This window comes from Styela clava, chromosome 15 (genome assembly GCF_964204865.1).
Source record: "Styela clava chromosome 15, kaStyClav1.hap1.2, whole genome shotgun sequence".
NCBI lineage: Eukaryota > Metazoa > Chordata > Ascidiacea > Stolidobranchia > Styelidae > Styela > Styela clava.
Genome location: NC_135264.1, coordinates 4,059,577 through 4,075,218, shown reverse-complemented (window position 1 = coordinate 4,075,218; position 15,642 = coordinate 4,059,577).

Below are 15,642 nucleotides of genomic sequence, written 5' to 3'. Positions count from 1 at the left end.
ACTATTATGGGATGACGTTTAAAATATTCATTATAATAGCACGCAAGCCTGAAATTGCTTCCGACTTTCTTGCTATTTTTTGTTCAGTGTGGTAATAACTTCCCAGTAATAATTGGCGCAACCTTTGCATCAACCTTATTTGATACCCAAAAACAATTTATTTTCGATTTTTGTCCTAATTGATTTGGTAGGCGTTTCATTCTATTTAATGTTACTATTCATAGAAAAACAGTTTGTGTCACTACGAAATAGATTTAGTGCTCCAAAATTACAGAGAAATATCAGGGATATTACTTTACAAACAAAGACTGCACAACAGTTGAATTAAAGACAAAAGTGCATGACCCCCAATGGTAAGCTGTAATGAACCGAGTATAAAACCATAAAAAACGTAAGTAATGAACAATTTAAAAAATAAATTATCAGGGATATTACCTCACAACCGACCTCATAGGAACAAAGTCGCACAGCAGTTTAATTAAACGCAAGCGTTCACAGCCTACAACGGTAAGCTCTAATGAACGAGTATAAAACAATACAAAATGTATGTGAGTTAGCAATTTTAAAATATCTGTGAACACACAAAAAGAAAAAACACAAATAAATTTACACGTTACTATAGCATTTCGGTTAACAGAATCTTTGGAGGTACAAATCGTTTTGCACAAATTATCAATATTAGAGAAATCACTTTTGCAATGTACTGATCACCAGATGTCAACAATCTCATCACCCGCGCCAACGCCACAGCAAAATCTATGCATTCCGTTGTGCTTATAAACCATCACTGTGCAGGATTGTCAGGAGTTTATCATTATACGCATACCCAGTTGTTGAGTGGCTGAGAAAAGAACTCAAATCAGCTCACATTGTCAGTAAATTTTGACAGAATCAACTATTTATATTGATTAACGATAAATTTTCTTTACTGACTATTATTTTGCGAAACTTATATCATTTCATCATACCATGTTCAAATTTAAGATACACAAATATCAAGGTCATATTGCCTCCAACGGTATGATATTGCATTGCTTCCCAATGGTTGCCGACCAGTTTCAAACTACGTACATTGATTGAAATATATTTTAACTGAATTTTTATATTACTGTTGTTGTGATCTTGAAAGATTATGAAATTGAAATTTGATGAATTACGGCAGTGTGCCTAAATATCGATATCTTCCGAATGAGATTATAGAAGACTATTATTAAAAATGTTTGATCTGGACAAAATCTCAAATCGATCAATAACAAAAATCTGCGATTGTATTGATAGAAATATGTATGAGAGAATAGGTTTTCTATGCCACCCCCTTGAACACAAGAAACAAGGCCGTCAAAGATTGGTAACCGACGATTTTCTGTATTTTTCAAGCCGTAAATATACAAATTGGCAAAGACAAAACCTTTCGTTTATTTATTTACCTTTCATTTATAGCGTTAACGAATAGGTTCTATTTGTATTGTTTACGATGATAAAAAAATATTATCTTATCAACGCCAATTAGTCAAGTCCTAAATATATTTGATACAAAGAAAGCAGACCAACAACAATGACTCATATGTTCTGTCGTCTATTTCGATCCACACGACGGGGTCTTTGTAACCATTTCCTGTGATTGTTAGGCCAAATCCAGAATAAAAAGAAAATTCCGGTGCTTGCAAAATATCTCCGGGTAAACATTTTTTGCCCTCGAAACGAAGGCACTTCAATAATAACGATATAATGGAAACGAGTGGGATACATGGGGCAAGTGGGACACGACATTTTTGAGACACCCCTCGCGACTTGTACTTCGGGAATCATCACTGTGATGTGTAATTAGTGACTTCCCACTCCTTCTAACAAAAATACTGCTGTGACCACATTGATACACAGGAGCCGGAGCTCCAAAAACAAAGAGTCGCAGGTTTCCGATCGCTGCTATAGAGCCCACAGACAAATTTCAAGTAGCAAGATGAACGCCAACAAAATAATAACAATACAAGAGAGTTATGCTCAAATATATGGAAACGTTAGGCTGAAATTTACTGTGGTATGGTATACGGTAACTTACCAGCAGGCTTGACCACGGAACCTGTTTGCTGATCACGTGATCAATATGTGTTTGCGGAATCGCCACGTGGTGGCAAATTCTGATGACGTCATAGCTCAAAATGAAAACCAATCCCATAAAGCTCACAGGAAATTATTATTATTAATATAATTAATATTTGAAATTAATGAAAGTAATAGCCTTCTAGGAAAACAAATCCATCTTTAACTACTGAAAGTTTCAAAGCAATTGGTCCAGTTATCAAAGAGAAAAGCGACATTATAAAAACGTGTCAAAGAACAACAACATATTATTGAAACGATCGTTATGTCCACTGACGTGTCCAATAACCCATATGTACACTTCTCGTCCAACGGAAAGAAGAATACCAAAAACACTGACAACAAGAGAACGATGCTCAAATATATGGACACAAATGCAAAAAACGAAGTAGTCGATCGTGCCAAGTCTATAGTGCATTACCGCTATAGTATCGTAAACAACTGTCTTCATATGGATCCTGCTCTCGCAATGTCGAGGTCGTTCCTCGCTCTCCTCCCATTTTCACCGTCATCGTCTATTAAACGAACACCACAGTAAATAAGACTACGTTTGCGTTATTCCGTTGGAAGAAAATGAACGACGAAAGTGGGATAGGATTGTAGCTAGCAATGATTTTAAAACCGTAGCGACCCGAAACAAGAATAAAAGATACTCATAAATTGCAAGATTTCTCCATTTCCATTATATACTTATAGTAATTACCTGGTAATTAAATTATTTCTGAAACAAAGTTATTGCGAACGAACATAACTGTGGGTGCAAATATGCACATGAGTACAAATGTGCAAATGTGAGTGGGCGCAAATGTACTCGTGTGATGCCAGCAGGAAAAGTGTGAGACAAGCACGACAAATTTGATTCAATCTGGTTTGGGACAAGCAGTATAAGTATGAGACAAGCTTGACAAATAAAAATCAAGAAGACCATGTTCGCAACATACATAGGACAAGTTTTAGACAATAGAGACTAGTGTGAACAAGTGGGACAAACAGGAGAAATATGGGACAAGCAATTCAAGTAGGGTTACCATATTTTTTTGACTTTAAAGCTGGACGCCTCCAAAGACACAACCCCTAGCTGTAATCCTGTAACTTTACAGTTCATATTTAACTGCATAGGCCTACATTTATAGCCATCCTGGCTGTCTTCATTGACCATATTGTCATCGAGAGTTCATGCGTATATTCTCTGTCTAAAGAAATAGACGCTAACGATACAAATGATCCGAATTTAGATTTTTCTATGTACAGCAAATGGAATAAGGAATATTGAAATAGTCTGCCGTTTTCAAGCATTGAGAATTTACTTATTCGCTCTAGCATGCTTTTCTGTAGATAACACCTTCAAAAAGACGTTGTTCAATGTTACATTTACGTGAACGTCCGAATAGGACCAATTGATTTTACATGTGATACGCTCGCTGGCAATGTTAGAACAAACAAAATAACGCATTCACCTTCAGTAAGTAGGCTAGCGTTGCGCTACACAGCAACAACAGTAACGAGAACATGTTCGTGTATTATGCTGGATGGTTGAACGCCAAAGCGGAACTTTTGGCTGACTTGTCGGGTCGGCGGGAAGACGCCAAAAAGTGGGACTGTCTCGCCTAAAGCGGGACGTATAGTATGGTAAGATTAAATATAAGTAGGGTGAAGCAAGTCAAATGTGGGACAAACAGAACCAATGTGATGCCAGCAAGTCAAATGTAAGACAAGCGCGACAGGTTTGATTCTATTAAGACGTATGTGAGAAAAGCTGAAAAAATGTGAAAAAGGCCAAAACAAACGCCCGACATGCAGGACAAGTTTTAGTCAAGCGGGACGTTTGTGATACAAACCTGACAAGTGAGAGACTAGCAGAACAATTAGGCCTGATTACATGTCCGTCAAAACCAGTCCAGCGAACCGGTTCGGTCAAAGTGGTTTCGGAGACTACTTAGTGGCCTCGATTACATGCCCAAACCAACAAGTTGAAAACAGTTTTGGAGTTGCCGGATTAATACAAATAAGTTATGATTTGCAAACAGTGCATATATTTTATTTTCAATAAATTCATAAATTCAATACAAATGTTAATTAAGGTATCAAAATTAAATGCACGTCCTTGATTTAAATTCTTTGAAGTTATTTGCAGAATATGATGAGGGAGGGGTTGCTTTCCTGTTGAAATTTGTCCACAATCTAAGAACAAAACGACAAATTTATTGAGGGCATAAAAGATAGACGATTTAGATAATTTTGGCCGACCATCCAGCGTTCAACGCTGCAGACTACTGACACCTTACGCCACACGATCCATTCAAAAATCACAGTAGGCCTACAGTTACCAGTAGTCTACTAGTAGACTGGAAACAAAATTAAAACAATTACATTTTATCAACCAAACACTTGTGTAAAGTGGGCTCATCATATGTAAACAGAAGCACTTTCATTATTTAAGAGTGCTTTTGCGAGTTGGCGCCTGTAAAATGGGGTATGTGTTTCAAACCATCGTTATGATTCATTGCATACAACAATCTGTTTTTTGAAAGTACCGGTAAAGAATTTTAGCCTAGTCTATCACAGCTTTTTCTACACTAATTTTTTATTGCTGCAATTAAATTAAAACTTCTAGGAAGACAGAGTGATAATTGAATTATCTGATTTATATTCAAGTTTCCGAAACACAACTGAAAACTAACGAATAGAGTTTAAAAACGAGGTAATGTTTACGACCACGCTTGAAAATCTGTCTGAGTGAGAAAAGTATCTGAGCTGATGCGAAGAGGGAGCATTGTTACGTGCTCTTTGCATCTCGCTGATTGGCCAATGTCACGAAATAAACAAGGAAGTTGATGCTCAGGGAAAGGTCCATAAGTCTCTCACTAGCTATAAAACCAAAAATAACATTCTCAGGCCAAACAAGAAATTTCTAGAACCCTGCAGCATGCCGTCCACTGGCATCATTCCCACAGAATAATTGTGGTGCAATAACACGATTTTCGATAAAATGACCAACTAGCGGGTGAATGGGACTGTACTACAAGATATGAGCTGTTACAATGAAACTAGGAATTTCCATCAGTTTAATTTCATTCAACGTGGTCGTCGCTGATTGTACACAGTGGGAGCATTTGCTCGTGGCTTCCAAGTTAACGCGCCGGGGCTTCCTGAGGGTGCAGAGGTTCCCATTTGGAAAACCTTGTTATAGACAAAACGAAATGCCCGTGCCCCACTTGCCTGTTTTCATGCTATCCCTAAAATTTCAGCAACAACAAAAAATTTTACATTTTCTCTAATGTTCTCAGATGACTCGCGAGTGATTCCGACAACATGATCATATTTTGCAATCTATAACTAATATTATGCATGTGTGTTTATTGGACCGAACCCAAATAGATCCAGCAATAATTATGTCGGGGCCAAAAAATGTCCTACAAACAATTATTCAAAATATGGTGTATTTACCATGCATAACATTTGTACCAAAAACTTTTCATGTAAAATAATAAAACGAAGATCAATTCGGCAATATCTACTTGAGGCTTCGTGATATGCATCTGTTAATGGCTTTATGAGTTTGTTTCAGAGTGTCTATAATTGTTGATGTTGGTTATGTTATGAAAATGTTGAGTGGGAACAAGTTCTCACAAAATGTCGAGATTTGATATGTTTACTATGGAAAACATACTCCGCCATCTTTCTCCAAGTGATGCTCGGGTCTAACAAACATGGGCGATATTTTCTACACGTATAATCATGTAATTCACCAATTTAGCATACTCACGAGCGTAACCTTAAAATCCTACCACTCTCTCAACTACGCGGAACAGCGTCGCGCATAGAAGATGGCGTGCGCGGGTTGGTCTGGGACCGTCGTATATTATCGACCATAGGGAGAAAGTTCTCACACATGGGGTGATAAATCAATACTATGAGTAAGCAATTTAATATGAAAACGGGATATCCAAAACATAGCTGGTAAAAATTGTTGTATATATAACAAATATTTCTGAATGAATTCAGTTTTGGCTATGTGAATATTCATGCTGGCTGTTCCGCCTTTTGCTAAATTTTTGAAGTAACAAACACAAATCGTATACAAATGAATTTAAACTTTATTCAAGAAGTTGAATTGAAGGGTTTTCTACTATATTCAAAAAACAAATATTAATGAAGACCGACATGGACTCATAATTTGTATCTTTTCTAATTAAATTATTAAAATTTTCCTTGTTTGTAAGAGCGTTGTAACGCAATGAATAATGCTGTGAGTCACTAACATCTATACAATCTATCTAGATTCTAGATTCGGCTTGGGAGTAGAACCGAAACAGAGACAGTTGTGGCGTATAAATGATTAGTTTGAAATCAGTTTAAATTTCATTAGTTAAACACACTTATTATACTTACGTGTCGTTTTATTTTTCAATATATATATCGTCACGCTAATAACCGAATTGCGTAAATCATTTTTAGCAGTTTTGAGGAAAACGTAAAAAACTTCCTAATGATATTGTTATGTTGCTTCGCCGTGAATAATTATTTTACGGTAGTATCACCTGAAAAAAACATTCTCGTAAAACTTGACTATGGTGGAACCCCCGTTACATAGGCGGGGCATTTCAGTCATTGTGATCATGTTACTTCTACTTTGGTTCTACACTCGGAACTCTTGCGCTATTAACGCGGAGTATAATCCTGCTTTGAAGTGTCAAATATGGATTGTTTTACTTGACTTCTTCTCCTAGTTTTTACTTGCGATTTGATTTGAATTGCAATAATAAAAACGTTTTCTTGTGATTCAGTTTTCTTGGCAAATTTTCCCCGCTTCCTCAATTTCTTCCACAGTCGCTATACGGGTCACATTTTATGTAGTTATTAAATCTAATAACTAGAATATCGGTTAGAAACCGAAGACTTATCGATCGAAGGTTAAGGGATCCCCCAAATCAGTGGTATTACTCCATAGTGACACCGTGTGTCCCATCACTAATTAATTGATAACTCGCTAATTATAAGACATAATCCATCCAAAATCAATAGGCTTCTGATCCGAGCTATGAGGAATGCACCTCGTAGATTCAACCTCGCTTCCGTGAGATATCGCGTGCATCTAACACACAGACAAACAGACATACAGAAAAACAGACATACAGACAGACAAATACCTATCAACATACTTACCGATCTTAAGATCGATAAGTAATAAGATCGATAAGTAATAATGATTCACTCAAACCTTTACAGGATAGCGGAATTCGCACGTGCCGGTATCTTCGTATACAACTTTCATTGAGCACGCAGTGGGAAAATGTTGTGCTATTCAAGTCGTCTTCCTGATCATCGAGATTATTTATTCAAACGTCAAGTTATAGTCCACTCTGAAATATCAGATTAATTTGGCGGTCGACGAAACATGAATGTGGATAAAGAAATAATACTTTCTGATACAGTATACAATACACTACACAAAAATATCTGAAATATTACTAAAGTGTAAAAACGTTGTAAACGCATTGTTCACATTGACTGGATCTAAGTAGAACAATCTTTAGGCGACAAACTCGTCATGAAGAGTTTACTGGCGTCCAATTCATAAAAGATGCATCGACCGAACTGTCTTAAATTTACCAAGATTTAGCACACACATAATGTGAATTACTTGAACTTTGTCTGGTTGCCGAAAGTAGTTGAAACTTTCAAACTTCGCCTAGATGGACTTGAACTTCTCAAATCCGACCGAAGAAAAACTAAACCTCTCCTGACACTTGAACCTTTCTGGAATATGTCCTATTATTTTTTTCATTGAAAACGGTTTATTGTTGTCTAAATTTAATTGAATTTATCTGAAACGCAGTAAAATCAAATTTAGATAAAAAAAATGGAATAAAAATGAAATTGAAAAGTTTCTCATTTGGGTTCAACTGATTTGCATGGTTATTCAAATCAGCTTTAGTCCCAGTTCCCGTGACCCAGGCTGATGTCCTTTATATCTGAAAAGATAAAATGGTTCCGCTTTCTAAATTTGATGATGTAAAATGAGGGGGTTATTGTCAATTATTGCAAGATGTGAATGTGAGCAAGATTGAAGCATTTTAGTAGCTTCGCTGAGTTTTTCATTACATCCATGACCTTCTCAAGTTTCACACTGAAAAATCGATTTGATTGTTAATTTAGAAGGTTGAAAATAAAATCATTAAACAATCTTACTCTGGGTTGTTGGGGTTGCATTGATTCGCATGATTGTTTTTTTTGAATTTTTGTTTTGTATCCATTTTCTGGTTAATCTAAAAAACATACTTTCATAGGTTCTACATACTATTTCAATAAACGGCCCAGTATATATTTCAAGAATTTCACTTTTAACTACAACCTACAATAAAACTTCCGCTCGTCGAAAAAAACGTCATTCCTACCGTTAACCGTGAACCTTTTTCTTGAACGTGTGAAGCAGAAAGCGTTGTTCACAAAATGTGACCCAATATACATGTGGAATAGGTTTATAAAATTGGGGCGAAAATGAAATTTATATTTAGGGGAACTATAGCAACAGAAGAAAAAAGAAATATTTGTGTTCAGTTGGAGCGAGAACGCGAGCTTCAAGGTGGTAAAGATGAACAAACTTGGGCAACCTGAAGCTGAGAAAGCAACCTTACCAATATGTCCTTTTATTTGAAAACTACAACTAACACCACTTTGTATCACCGAAAAAATCACGATCTAATATTATAATTGTATTTGTATATTATCTTTGGGAATCAGGACCGTGTACATAGAGATGTAAATTTGATTCTTTGCCTATACTATGCCCTTACACTTATCTGATCGGTAACCAGTAATTTATTTTTTCACTATACATGAAATACACTTAGTGAGTATATACAAGTAGATAATATGCAAGTGCAGGGAGAGACAGAGTATTAATGTTCACCCTGCAAACGAACCCAAGCAGCAGAACATATCTAAAAGTTGTTGACTGTTTCGTCCTAAAGCTTATCGGCAAATTGACAACACGGATCAATTGTTCAGTATAGAATTACCAGCAAACTCGGTACACCTAGCGTTTATCGGCGCAATGTACAGTAAGCATTCTCAGTAGATAAGGAATCTATTGAGGTAATATCACGTCATATATATATACAGATTTACTCGATATTAAAACGGCATTAGTAGCATAAATCTGAGTCTCTGAATTGAAAAATGAATAAGTCAAAATTTTAAAAATCTTGGCCGACCTGATCATCACAAAATTGGAATAAAATATTTTATCTCAGCTAACGAAACAATTTATTCATCAATTAATCGATTGTGTCTAAAGTTTGTAATGGCATATATATGCCATATATAGTATCAGACTTGTTCCAGTTTACTATTCGTTTTTTCTTTGCGTGACAAAGAGTTCCGCTTGGCAAACATTAGCATTTAAGCAACAATTCTTTTCGGCTTCAGATCGACTTACACCTAAAACTTTAATGCATCCTTGATCCGTAAAGTTTGCGCTTGATTTATTTCCATTTTGGTATTTCGACGTATTTGGGACGTTTATGGTTGGTGATGTACTGTAATGTGTCCAAAAGTGGAACAGAACAAAAAAATGTTTGAAATAAAAACGAAAAACACAAGGAAAATCCGCGAGTTGGCCCAATTTTTTCAGAGGTATGAAAAGTAACTTGGTAACGTAGACTATACTGAACTTCTTGGCCAGTTCCGAATAATATAATAAAGACAATTTTCTATCACATACGGTTATATTTAACTACTAAAATGTTAAAGCAAATTATTCATAGACACTTAAAAGTATCCAAAAACTACAAATTAATTGACTTATACGATGTAATTATTCAATTAAAAAATTATATACTTCAAGCACGGTCTCTCTCCGTCCTTCTTCGTATGTGTAGACGAAGTAGTACTCTTATCAGTACTTAGTACAAGTCGCTTATATATATGCACTAGAATAGCATGTGTATGTTCCATGATAAGGTTTTTTTACTAATAACTATTTACCCCCTACTCATACCAAATCTATTCGTTTATGAGACGTGCAGACGGATGGGAGCAGCACAGAGTTGTCCTTTGATGCGTCAAATTTTGCTATCTATTCCAAATTGTGGTTTGACGTGTGCACTTGGCTACCACTTCAATGCTTCATCAATATATTTTAGTATGAGTATTTGGTAACTAGTTCATGTCATCGCGCTCCATATACAGTAAGGCAAAATCGTTTTTCGAGTAATATATCAATTATTTAGGGTTAGAAAGTGAATTTGTATTATCATAGCATTGCATGTTATTACAGCAATATTGAAAGAGAAGACGAACATGAGTTCACATTTAAAATAGATTACCAACAGTTAGCCTCGTTATTCAATAGGCTGGTACGGACATCAAACGCTTTTTTTTTCTTGAAAGGCTTTATTCGATTTGCATATATATAACATCCCCCCGGCAAAAATGAGAATATATTGCTTCCGAGAAAAAGTACGGATTGAAAAATAACATAACTGATAGTTGGCCAGTACATTCGTAAATTGTCTCTGGGAATAAATGAAAATTTTATTGTCGGTAGTACCAGTTATTCTTTATAAGACTTATCTCTTTTCAAGGTAATGTAATGTTAATCGAATGTTATAATTTCTCCCGGCACGACGTACACTATACAAAGTAAACTCAAAGATTGTATTCATTAGAGAAAACGACAGATTTTCATGGCAATAGGTTGGTTTTAGAATTTAATTCAAGTAATGTTGTTCAAATTCTGTGTCTTGTTGCCTGGAAGTCTTAAGTGAGGATGTATATCTTCTAGATAGATTTAGTTCTATTTCGCGACTGAATGTGTCATATTCAACATAGATACCCCCCAAAGCTAACAAGTTTTTAACACAATTGCAACCCAATAGATCAATAAACAGTCAGGTCGTCAATTTTTGCTCGCTTTTTTAACCCATATAAATGTAACAATCAGCTGTTCTAGTTTTTAAATGCCAGGAAAAAGCTCCTTTAAATTGTTATAACTTTAAATAAGAGAACTCAAATATTTGCTTTAACTGTTCGATTGTGAAATTTAGAATAGTCTGTGTTACTTCTCTTTTGTGTCATGTTCACATTTCTCAATATTTCAACTATTTAATTGTTTAACATCATTCACTATTCTATAGATATTTTTTAAATTTTGTTCAAATTTGAGTAGTAACACGCTCTCTACGAATGACTTCGGCAGACAGCGCTAGTCTGCAATATGAAATCGTGTTTATAACCAGTCATAAAGCGGTCCATTTCTTTTAAGTACTGCTGAAACGTAAAGTTTCTATCACATACACAATTCCTATTTGAACAGCAGGCAAGGGTTCACAGATTTCAGTAAGAGTCTGATACAGGCAATATTATATCTAAATATTGTTATTGAGTTTAGATCGTACGGAAGTTTTTATCATGTGGGTACATACAATTACGAATATATATTTACGTGAATAAAAGAGAAAGCATATAAATTGACAGTCGAAAATTATCACTAGTATGTTTGATTACGAACATCTTATTCAACTCAGATTGTTATCAGAGCTGATCCAAATTGAGTTGTTTTGCTGAAATGACATAGAAAATTGAGTATATATTAACCCTGAGTTATTTATGTGACCTATGAAACTGGATATTTGACTTTATGTATCATCCAATATATCTCTGAATTGCCAGAAAACCCTCAAATATACCATTTTTACCATAGTTATCTTCACACATACAATACATGTTGAAGATTCAATGTATGTATAAACAGTATTTTCCAAATTTTTATTCAATTTCTTACATTATACGTTGTAGAATAATATTTCAAAGTTCACATCTGAAGACCCTAATTATACTTAAATTCATTTTCGGAAATTGGGTACTGTAATTTCAAATTTCAACAGTAAACTCGCAACATTACTATTTATTGTTTAATTCTATTGATTTTCGGAATGTTGCTTTTGTCAAGGCCAAAATTACTAAATATATCTAATTCTTTATATGAAATATGAAGGCAGGTTAAGTCAGTGCATAGTCGTCATTGCAACCATGCTTTCTGATCTATTCCAGGCTTGTGTTCTTGTGCACTTTAAACTTGGTAACCACCGCAGTGCCTTGGCTTATCAATATATTTTAGTCGCTTAGGTATAAATACATATATAACGTTTGATATTTATAAATAGAACGTATTTTTTCGTAAGAATATTACAATTTTTTAGTGTTAGAAAGTTGTTAGAATAGCTGATGAGGGTTTATCGCAATAAAGAACAGTAACGTTTTATCACACTTAAAAATAGTTTACTGGTAGGTAGTGTAGTAACACAGTAGGATATTGTGGACTTCAAATATTTCGAGTTCGAAGGCATTTGTGACTTTGCATATTAAATTCGTTCGTGACAGAATAGGAAAATACTACACCAAAGAAAGGAATGCTAATCGAGATATGTAATATACATGTAATCGATAGCTGCCAATATATATTTAGCGCAAAATTTCATGAGTCTGTCTCGAAGTTTTCATTGTCAGTAGCAGCAGTACCTAGCATCTCAGCTAACTTTTTTCATTTGAAGTTAGATTAAATTACTAGAATAATGAAAGTTTTTCCTTCCCACTACTAATTACCCCAAACAAATTATACACAAAAGTTCCATTCATTGTAAAACTGAATAATTTGAATACAAATTGGTTCAAGGATATACTTCAAGCCATGTGATTTAAATGTTACACGTTTTTTACACACATTGGGAAATTGATTAGGTTCAACATTCGTTTACCAAATTTGTAATTCAGTCTTCACGCGTGTACTTATTTCAAACTCGCAACGAATATGAGAGACATCTTTTTATTAAATTCGCAAACTTAAGTTTATTATCGCTCATGGATTTACGTTCTCATAGCATTTCAATGCAAACTTTACAATCGATTTCATCGAATATTTCATGAGAACTTATGAAAGTTTTTACGAAATATGCGCAAGTCAGCATGTAGAAGAAAGCAAGCTTAGTTTTACAGCCTGTGCTTTTAACCCCAATAAATTTTACTGTATTTGTTTAAATACAAGTTTTTCTATTGATAGAAAAAAGCCTGTTTGAAATTTAATAACATTTAGCATATCTATCGCTTCTTTGTAAAATTTTAAATGTGTAAATACATTCTGTGCCATTGCTCAATATTTCAATTCTTTGCTGGTAAAAATTAAAACAAATATAACAAATACTTTGTAATATCTGGAATTTTACCAATGCGTCAACAGTCCCCATTTTTAAAGCAATAATTATGATAGTTGTCCGGGGGTCGATGTCGTTGTTTTGTGGATTCAACTTTGCGAAAACTCTTAAAAAAAACTCTATCAAATTTGGTTATTTTACGATTTATTTTTAGGTGTTGTCATGTCACGATATTAACACTATAAGGTTAATCTCTTTACGTTGTACTTCCACCCTCTTTACGCATGACTTCGTCAGACAGTGGAAGTTTCTGCAACAATTCTATTTATGTTTTTTTATGTTTGACTGGTTGGTTATAAATGGTTCAATTATTTCTAATGAGGTTGAAACGTAACGTTCCTATATCACATACACACTGAAAGACTGATAAAAAGTATTGCACAAAAGTTCAGACATTTCAGGCAGGAGTTAGGAATGTGGTAAGGTGCTTTTGAGTTTATATTGTACTAAACTATTTTATATTGCTCAATATTTTTCTATAATACTGGGTAACATTTCTCCCCTTGAAATGTGCAAATGCTGGTTATTTTTTGGGGATGACAAATGTAATTGTTATAGATGTATGACTTTATTATTAAGTGAGTAGTAATAATTTAAAATATTGCAGATTCTAGATTCCTAAATAAAACTAAAAACCATCGTTGGCGACGATTTAATTTGAATAAAATTGGAATAAATTTTTATCGCCAACGTTAGCAGGTAGATGAAACAACCTAATAGATCGGTGTAATAGTTGTGATTTTAGATAGTATGTATTCGGCACATGCAGCTTTCAATTATTTGCTTTAAATTTCAACTGGTCATTGGTTTTACTTGTTCAACATCAAGTAGCCATAGTACTTTAGTTCAGATTTTAGTTTCAATCATTATATTAACTGATACAGAAATATATTTGTTGCTAAATTTCAAGAAAATAAAGATGTAATATTGGAAAAAATATCTGAAATTTAGGTAACATAGAGTGTTGACACTCTTACTCTCATTGCACTCAACTAGAACGAACTCAACAAATACTTGAATATATGCTAATGAGATCATTTGTTCGTTTTGCTATTTTCGTTTTTTTTTTTTTTGCATTCTGATAAATTTTGCTCATGTGACTGTTTTAATCATGAGCTTAGGTTTTCAGCGAATAATTTTGTCGGGAACAACTTTATTTCAACCATGCGCTCTGAAATTTTAAAGAGGTATTTAAACCCTGATATTGAAAATCTTGTAAACTTTCAACCTTTGTACACACCATTTATCCACAAAGAAATTTGAAATCGTATTTTGTCCGTTCATTGTTTTGTTTCATATCTCATGTAAAGCATATGAGAGAATTGTGACATGTATGTTGGTAAGAAAACTTTATTGACCTAATATCTGCGTTTGCATACACAAATTGGACCCGCGCGATACGGAGAACATTAATTTATCATAGAGAAGTAAGTTTAAACAAATGTATTACGTGATATAAATTTGGTCCGACATGGCTTAGTCAATTTATTGGAACCTAAAAATTGTTGTAAACATGTTTTGATAAATAAACAAAATAGCTTAATCCCGCTTGGTAGTCGATTTTTTACTCATGAGCTTATGTGGCGTTGCCGTTACAGCCGTCAATATTACAAACGGCACTGATTAGAGATTCGCTGAGGCGGAAAATTTATGACTTAGAAACTTTTTCTGAATTAGGCGTAAGTCTAAGCCAGTACCTTTAATCTGTGTGAGCATGTCAAATGATTTTGAAGGACGTGACTGTTAAATGTGCTAGAAATCGAATGATTGAGTTTTCCAAAAAATTAGGTCTATAGCAAATATTTTAAATTTGGTCGCATCACGATGTTTTTGCAAATATCATTCATGTCAACTTATGACTAAGGGTGGGTATTTTGAATCGAATATTCGAATTGAATAGTAAATTATTCGAATCGGTTCAGAGCAAAATTTCGAATCGCCGCCATCTTGTTTTTTTTTTCTTTCTGCCAATTTTCAAGGTAAATTTCTCAATTTTTTATATTGAAGCCATATTTTTTCAATGCCATTCTGACATATGACATATATTTTCTGCAGTGAGTTATTGATGGAAACGTGATTTTTATTGTGCGCGAACGCTCAGCAATCTGCCTGAGTGATGTATTTTACGTTTCCAGTAATTTATGTGTCTGGAGGACCCAATACAAGAAGAAAGTTACATACAATTATATAATTCCCAAGTATTCGAGATTCGACTCGATTCAAAAGAAATATTCGATTCAATTCTGAAATCATCAGGTATTCGAAAATGGCCAGCCCTACTTATGATCCACATTTATATTCATTTACCGACATTAGACCTGAAAAAGGA